The 7986-nt window shown below is 40.7% G+C and overlaps 1 protein-coding gene across 1 annotated transcript in view; it reads right to left on the bottom strand.

Annotated features, from left to right (window-relative positions):
* The window catches only part of WNK2 (WNK lysine deficient protein kinase 2), a gene marked incomplete at its 5' end in the record, with an annotated part of 187400 nt that overhangs the window by 38268 nt on the left and 141146 nt on the right, over positions 1–7986 (bottom strand). The gene's annotated exons all lie outside the window — the stretch shown is intronic.

A 7986-nucleotide genomic window follows, 5' to 3' on the forward strand; every position in this document is an offset into this window, starting at 1 on the left:
CCCACCGATTTACTGATCTGATAGAGACTGGTAGAACTCCCAGGAGTATGGTCCTAAGGTACTCTTCAACCTTGGAACCAAACTCACACCATGACTCAACTTTCAGTCAAATAATAGGTCTATCAGGTGAAAAATAATACCGTGGAGGCAACATATTCTCTAGAACAACCAACTATATGAGATCAAAAGGGCAACATCTGTCCTGAAATAAAGTTGAGATATGAGAATTCAGGAAGGGATTACAAGAGGCATATAAATCAGGGAGGAATAGGAGGAGTGCTATTGCATTGTGGGGATTGAAATTAATGTCACAAACCAAAAATTGGTATGATTTGTTGAAGAAAAATCCAATTTACTCTGTACACTTTCACTCATAATAAATAAACAAGGCTCTTACTTATCTTCTACCACTGCCCATTGGTCCATGCAACCAAAATCATGCAATGACTCTATAAACTGAGTCTGTAAGTAGTCAGCGGTCTAAACTGCTGTCTCAAGGAGAAAGGCCTTCTAATGGCTCAGACACCCATCTTTTGGTAAATTTGGTAGAAGCATGGCACACCAATATCTTGTCAAGGTTGGTAAATAGTCCTTTGGGGAAGAAGGCTCTTTGGCCCAACAATTTTGAAAAACAAGCAAGCAAACACCATTCAAGCAGGAAACCGGGACATTTCAGAGCACTTACTGTACTCAGCAGGATGGTGACTATGAAGAAGAGGGAGGATGCATGCATTGTTTTCCAAACTCATTGGGCTTTTCAGTCCTTTTTGAAAAGAATATTCTTTATTGGGGTAAGACATATATAACACAAAATTTGTTTTTGAAGTATAGAATTCATTGACATTACATTCACCGTGTTGTGCAAAAATTACCCCTATCTTTTCCCAAAAGTTTTTGATACCCCGTGGAGCAGTGTTTTAGGAAAATAAAAACAAAAAACCCCACTGCCGTAGAGTTACTTCTGACTCAAAGCAACTCCACGTGAGGGTTTCTGAGTCTTTAAGTCTTTATAAAAAATGATAATCTCTCTATCCTGTGGAGCGGCTGGTGGTTTTGAACTGTGGACCTTATAGTTAGCAGCCGACACTCACTGGACAAACAAACCACCAGTGCTCCTTTTAGGGGAAAAAGAGACTCCAAAGTCAAATGTCATTTATTCAGACGCATTTATTAAGTCTTAAACAGGACACCAAACAAAAATGCTCACTGCCCTCGAGTCCAGTCTGACTCACGGCCATCCTACAGGACAGGGTGGAACTGCACTTGCTAAGGGAGTGCAGCCTCCTCGTTCTGCCTTGGGGCACCTGGAGGTTTGGAACTGCCCACGACCTCACCACGAGGGTTTCAACAGGACACAAACAAGACAAAGACAGCTCCCAGGAAGTCTCAGCAATCGACTTTCAAACATGCTCTGTCTGAGGGCAAAGCTTGCCACATTGCCATTCCGTGGTCAGAGAGACCCGGTGCAGGCTGACTTGACGTGGAGACTCAAAGTGGATTTCGGGCTCACACCGTAACCCTAGCCTTTCGAAGTGCCCTGAGATGCTGCACGGGGCCTCAGTGTTTTGCTAGACTTCCCTGACTTCACTCTTCTTCTATTTCAATACATTTTATATTGTTTGTATAATTACTATTTGTAAATTTAAAAATCTGCTAGTGGACGCAGATTTTGACGGACATGGACTCCAGTCTGTGTTCCTGGGTGCTTCAGATAAATAAATAATCAAAGTCACGGCCACTGAGGCGGTTCTCACTCACGGAGACCTGATCGGACAGGGTGGAACTGCTCCTGGGGATTTCCGAGATTCGTGTGCAATGGACAGTCAAGCTCTCCCTTCTTTCATTGTCTCATGACTTGGCTTACTTGCAACAGGCTTCGGAATTAACCTTACTGCATGAAATTTAATGCAGTAGTCAACCTTAGAAAAATTGTGGCATTGTCATATGTGGGGAGACTTCAGACTAGAATACTAAAGACAGTATTCAATCTTTTCAATTCAAAGTTGTACTGCTTGAAAATCTAAAATGACAAAAGCCAAGATTTCAAATTTGTGTAAAAAATAATTTGGTGACTATTAATGATGTTTCTATAGCTGGTCCCAGAAAAGACACCTTGGCCAGCAGCAGCTAAAACTGATCATGTTAAATGAAGTTTAAAAAGTCCCAAAAGCTTTGCACTTAATCCTAACCCCAATCTAAGAACAATTAGCTCTTTCAACAGCGCCCTGCTCAATACTGGCCATCACGAAGGAAGCACAGAAGATACGGGTGCTGTAGCAACATGTGTTGAAGAAACTAGATGGAGTCCGGCTACCAGAAATAGTGTCTGGTCTTAAAGGCTTGTTTTCAAACAAGCAGCCATCTGAGTGAGATGTCAACTAAGCCCCCATGGAAGAAGCACACCAACATCCATGCTCCAAGGATTATAAACTATATAATCCAAAACTGAGGGAGGGAATAGTATCAAAGTTTAAATTGTGACATTCTGGTGTGCAAAAGGCTGTGGATGACAGTGGAAGCCCAAAATACATTTGCAGGATGTACACAGGGAATTAGCTGCTGGTGAATTCCCAGAGATATCAGACAGAGAGTATTGGAGAGATGATTATAGCAGATAAAAATGATAAATCTGACTTGAATGACTAAAATTTTGTTACGTGATCTCCCTTTTGATACACTTTGTGATAGATCTGCTTTTTCATATTTTCTGTCCCCCGGCCCCCATATTGGGGTCTGTCTCTATTTTGTCATTGTTGGTGGCATTCTTGACTCACTGTTGTGTGTTTTTAAATGTTTTTCAGTCTAGGAAACCCAGGATAGTGAATCTATAGAGACAACAACTAGAATAAGGGATCCTGGGGGATACAGTGGGGGTAGGGGTAAGGGGAGCTGATTATCAAGAAGGAGTTCAAGAAGGAAGAACATGTTTTAGAACTGATTGTGGTAGCGATTGTATAGCATTGCTTGATATATTGAACTATGGAATGGTGTGATGTTTGGATTAGCTCCTAACACAATGGTTTGGGTGGAAAAATGTTAAAAACGGAAGCTTTCAACTAGAAACTATAAATGCAATAAAACAATGTTATTAAGGCCAATTTTTTTTTTAAGCCCAAAGGCCCAACCCTCTATTACTGAGTTGCTCTAACAGTGACCTTATTTATGCAGGGCTTCTTGCAGAAAAGCTGTTGGGTTTGAATCACTGATCTTGTGGTTAGCAGTCCAGCACTTACTCAGACTTACAGCCTCCTTAAGGATTCTTGGCTAAGCTAGACACATGTAAACTCTTAGTTCTGCATTAAAGCTGAAATTCTGAGCGCTCAAGTAAAGAAGGCTATGGTTTCCATAATACCCCTAGATCCATTTTTGAATATCCACATAGATTCAAAATCACAAGTAAACATCTTTCTAACATGCTCTGCTCTCAGTCACGGTCCATCTAATATCAGCAATGATATCCCCTGGTCCACATCTTCAATCCAGCCTGCATTTATGGCAGCTCCTTGGGAATGCACTGATGCAACTCCTCCCGCATGAGCTCCAGCAAAATTTCACTTGCTTGATCTCTCCATGAGGGCAAGTATCGGGTAGGGCCATGTCATATATTTTCTTAGATTAGGGCATCAAGTAAGTGTGATCACAAAGTCCAGTCATACATGTATGATTTATCTATGTCCCTGGTTCACTTTAGAGACATCACTGTCATTTTTTGGGAGAACATGTTGTTGTTAGGTGCAGCTGAGTTGGTCTTGGCATATAGCAATCCTGTGTGCAACCGAACAAGACACCTTCCAGTCCTGCGCCTTCCTCACAATTGTTCTTATATTTGAGCCCATCAATGCAGCGACTGTGCCGATTCATCTTCTCCAATTCCTCTTTGTGCTGCCTCACAATTCACCAAGCATGATGTCCTGCTCCAGGAACTAGTCTCTCTGGATAACACGTCCAGCGTGAGAGGAAGTCTCACCATTCTTGCCGCTAAGGGGCACTCTGGCTGTACTACTTCTAAGACAGATTTGGTTGTTCTTTTGGCAGTTCACAGTACTTTCATTATTCTTCCCCAGCACCGTAATTCATATACATCAATTCGTCTTCGGTCTTCCTTATTCAATGCTCAATTTTCACATGCATATGATGTGACTGAGAATACCACAGCTGGGTCAAACGTACCTTAGTCCTCAAAGTAACCTTGCTTTACAATCTTTTAATGAGGTTTTGTGCAGAAGATTGACCCACTGCAATGTGTTGTCACCCCTAATCAACAGACATTCCAGCAAGAGTGATTAGTGAGTCCACTGGAAATTCAACTTAAGAGGTGGGGTGGCATGTTTGTCTTGGAAAAGCTGATCACACTTCTGTAGGTAGGTAAACTGCGTGGGGCAACCTGCCATTGGGAACAATGCTTAACATTACTTATATAGACCCAAAGGTGAGCATACACCTGTTATCATGTTCCCCCTTTCCCCCCACCATGTAATTCACATTCTAGTTATTTACTTATTAAAGATAATTTTATTAGGGGCTCTTACAACAATCCATACATCAATTGTATCAATCATATTTGTACATATGTTACTATCATTATTTTCTAAACATTTACATTCTATTTGAGCCCTTGGTATCAGTTCCTCTTTTTACCTCCCTCCCCACCTCCCACCCTCATAGTCCACCTTTTTTTGACGCTTTCTGTACCCTCAATATTTTACCATAGAATCTTTCAATATTGTAACTTGAAGCTTGAATTTTTCTCTCTCATTCTTTCCATGACAAGATGCTAAGTATTTTCTTTATATGAAATAGGTAGCGCTATAGAGACAGTAACTGAGCTGATAATTGCCTGGGAGCACCGCTGGGGAGGTTTGTGGGAAATGGAGAATAACAATGAGTATGAGAAGAAATTGCTCTGAAATTGATTGTGGTGATGATTATACAATGATGAGTGATGACTGATTAAATTGTATGATAGGTGAAGTACGTTTCAATAAAACTATTTTAAAAATATGCTGTGTTTTTCTTTTTTCCATTTTCTAACTGTAGGTCTTTGCATGTTTCATTATAATATTTAAACTTTGTCTTCTTGAGCTGCCTTTTGAACTTTTCTGTTCAGCTCTTTCACTTCATCATTTATTCTATTTGCCTTCGCTCCTCTGTGATTGAGAGCAAGTTTCAGAGTCTCTTCTGACATCCACTTTGTTCTCCTTTCTTTCCCAACTCTTTAGATGACCCTTTGCTTTCTTCATGAATGATGTTCTCAATGTCGTTTTACAACCAATCAGGTCTTCTGTCATCAGTGTTCAATACGTCAGATTTATTCTTGAAACTCAGGTGGTATATACTCAAGGTTGTATTTTGGCTCTTGTGAGCTTCAACCTGAATTTCCATATGAACAATTGATGGTCTGTTCCCAGGGAGCCCCGGGCTTGGTTTTAGCTGCCGCTATCGAGTTCTAAATAGTCTCTTCCCACAGATGTAGTCAGTTAATTTGAGATGAGTGCGGATTCCAGAACATTTAACTGTGCACATGTGGAACCCGTACATGGATCAAGAGGCCGCTGTGTGAACAGAACAAGGGAATACTGTGTGGTTTAAAACCAAGAAAGGTGTGTGTCAGGGTTGTACCCTCACCGTGTTTACTCAACCTGTATGCTGAGAGAATAATCAGAGAAACTGGACTGTAGCAGAATAACATTGCACCACATTGAAGGGAGGCTTCGCAATAACCTGAGATATGCAGATGACAAAACTTCGCTTGCTAAAACAGAGAAGGACTTGAAGCACTTGCTGATGAACGGCAAGGATCGCAGCCTTCAGTGGGAATTACAATTCAATGTAAAGACCAAAATCCACACAACTGGACTGATAGGTAACTTTAAGATAAAGGACAAAAGACTGAAGTTGTCAAGGATTTCATCTTGCTTGGATCTACAGTCAATGCTTGTGGAAACAGTAGTTCAAGAGATGAAAAGAATAAACCAATCTGTCTGGGAAGAAGTACAGCCAGAATGCTCCTTACAGGCAGGGATGGTGAGCGTTTGTCTTAGGTACTTTAGACATGTTCCCAGGAGAGACCAGTCCCTGGAGAAGGACATCATGCTTGGTAGAGTACAGGGACGGCGAGAGAGAGGAAAGTGCTCAAATAGACGGACACAGTGGCTGCAACAATGAGCTCAAGCATAAGAACAATTGTGAGGTTGACGCAGGGCAGGGCAGTAGTTAGTTCTGCTGTGCACAGGGGTGCTAGGGGTCAGAACTCACTCCACTGTACTTAACAACAGCTACCACCTTCTGAATTTGGTAGAGCTATTTAAGTTTTCTATTTCATCTTGTCTGAGTTTCAGTAGTTTGTAATTTTTGATGATTCTGTCCATTTCACTTAAATGGTCATATGTCTGGTGATTTATTAATAATATTTCATTATCCTTTTTGAAAAAAAGAAAATTTTTACTGTGATTTAGATGAAACTTTACAGAGAAAATGAGGTTTTCGTTCAATCATTCATACACACTGTAAGTCATGACATCAGCTGAAATTCTCACAATGTTACAGCACACTTGCTATTTCCTACCTGATTACACGATTTCCATTCTTCCTTCTTTCCTATCCATTCCTGCCGTCTGAGATTTATCCCTGAGCAAATGGTGTCTGTTTGAGCTCTTATGGTTCACTGTTCTTAGAAGTACATACTAACCTGGTGTTACTGTTTACCTTATAGGCCTGGCTATGGTTTGGCTTAAAGTTGAGCCATGGTGTCCATTTGGTATCAGCCTTGTAGAGTGCCTAAGACAGTGGTTCTCAACCTTCCTCATGTCGTGACCCTTTAATACAGTTCCTCATGTTGTGGTGACCCCCAACCATAAAGTTATTTTCGTTGTTACTTCCTAACTGTAATTTTGCTACTATTATGAATCGTAATGTAAATATCTGATATGCAGGATGCATTTTCATTGTTACAGGTTGAACATAATTAAACCATAGTGATTAAGCACAAAAACAATATATAATTATATATTGTAAAATATTTATTTCTAATTACAAATAAATGAAATTTTGTCTTGAAGCATGGTGTAGCATGGGTAATAATCTTCATGCCAGGTACTCATAGGTGGGAGTATCTGCATGTGGGAGGACCCGCCTGGAGACAGAGGAGCGGTGTCATGGTTCCCAAGACCATTGGAAATATGTATTTTATGATGGTCTTAGGAGACTCCTGTGAAAGGGTCGACTGACCCCCCAAAGGGGTCGCGACCCACAGGTTGAGAACCGCTGGTCTAAGGGCTTTCCCCAGTCTCCATTGGTTGAGTAGTTCTGATCTTTCTTAGTATTTTGAGGTTTGTTCCACATTTTTCTTATGCTCTATCCTGTACCTTCCGTTGTGATCTCATGAGAGCAAATGGTAGTAGTAGTTAGCTGGGTACCATCTAGTTCTGGTCTCATGGTTATCGAGGCTGTGGTTTGCATAGTTAATTCGTTCTTTGGTCTAGTTGTTTTCCATGTATCTTTGACTTTCTACACTCTTACTTTCTCCAGGTGAGTAGAGACCTATTGTTAGACCTTAAACAATCACTCACAAGCTTTTAACAATCCAGTCAGTACTCACCAATGTAAAACATAAAGGACTACGTTTTGTGAATCGATCCTGATGTTTCCAGCAATTGTGGTCCTCATTCATTTTGTAATGGTGCATAGTGATAACCCGTTTCATCCTCTCCTCATATTGTATAACTCTTTTGCGGAGCAAGTCTAGATAGAGGCTTTATCTTATTTATTTATTTATTTTGAGCCCAAGGTGGTTATATTTTATATCAACTTACATCTGGATGAAAGTATAGGAGTAGAGCTCAATTTATTAATCATGTCACAGTCTGATGATGCAGATAGAATGGGTGAAAGATCTAGCCTGGTTTGATGAATATATTAGAAATATATTACTCCCCCCCACTACCATGATCCCAATTCTGCCTTGCATATCCAGCTGGACCGGAGGAT

This window comes from Echinops telfairi, unplaced genomic scaffold (genome assembly GCF_000313985.2).
Source record: "Echinops telfairi isolate 266 unplaced genomic scaffold, ASM31398v2 ScPeMD7_1;HRSCAF=3_0, whole genome shotgun sequence".
In the NCBI taxonomy this organism is placed as follows: Eukaryota; Metazoa; Chordata; class Mammalia; order Afrosoricida; family Tenrecidae; genus Echinops; species Echinops telfairi.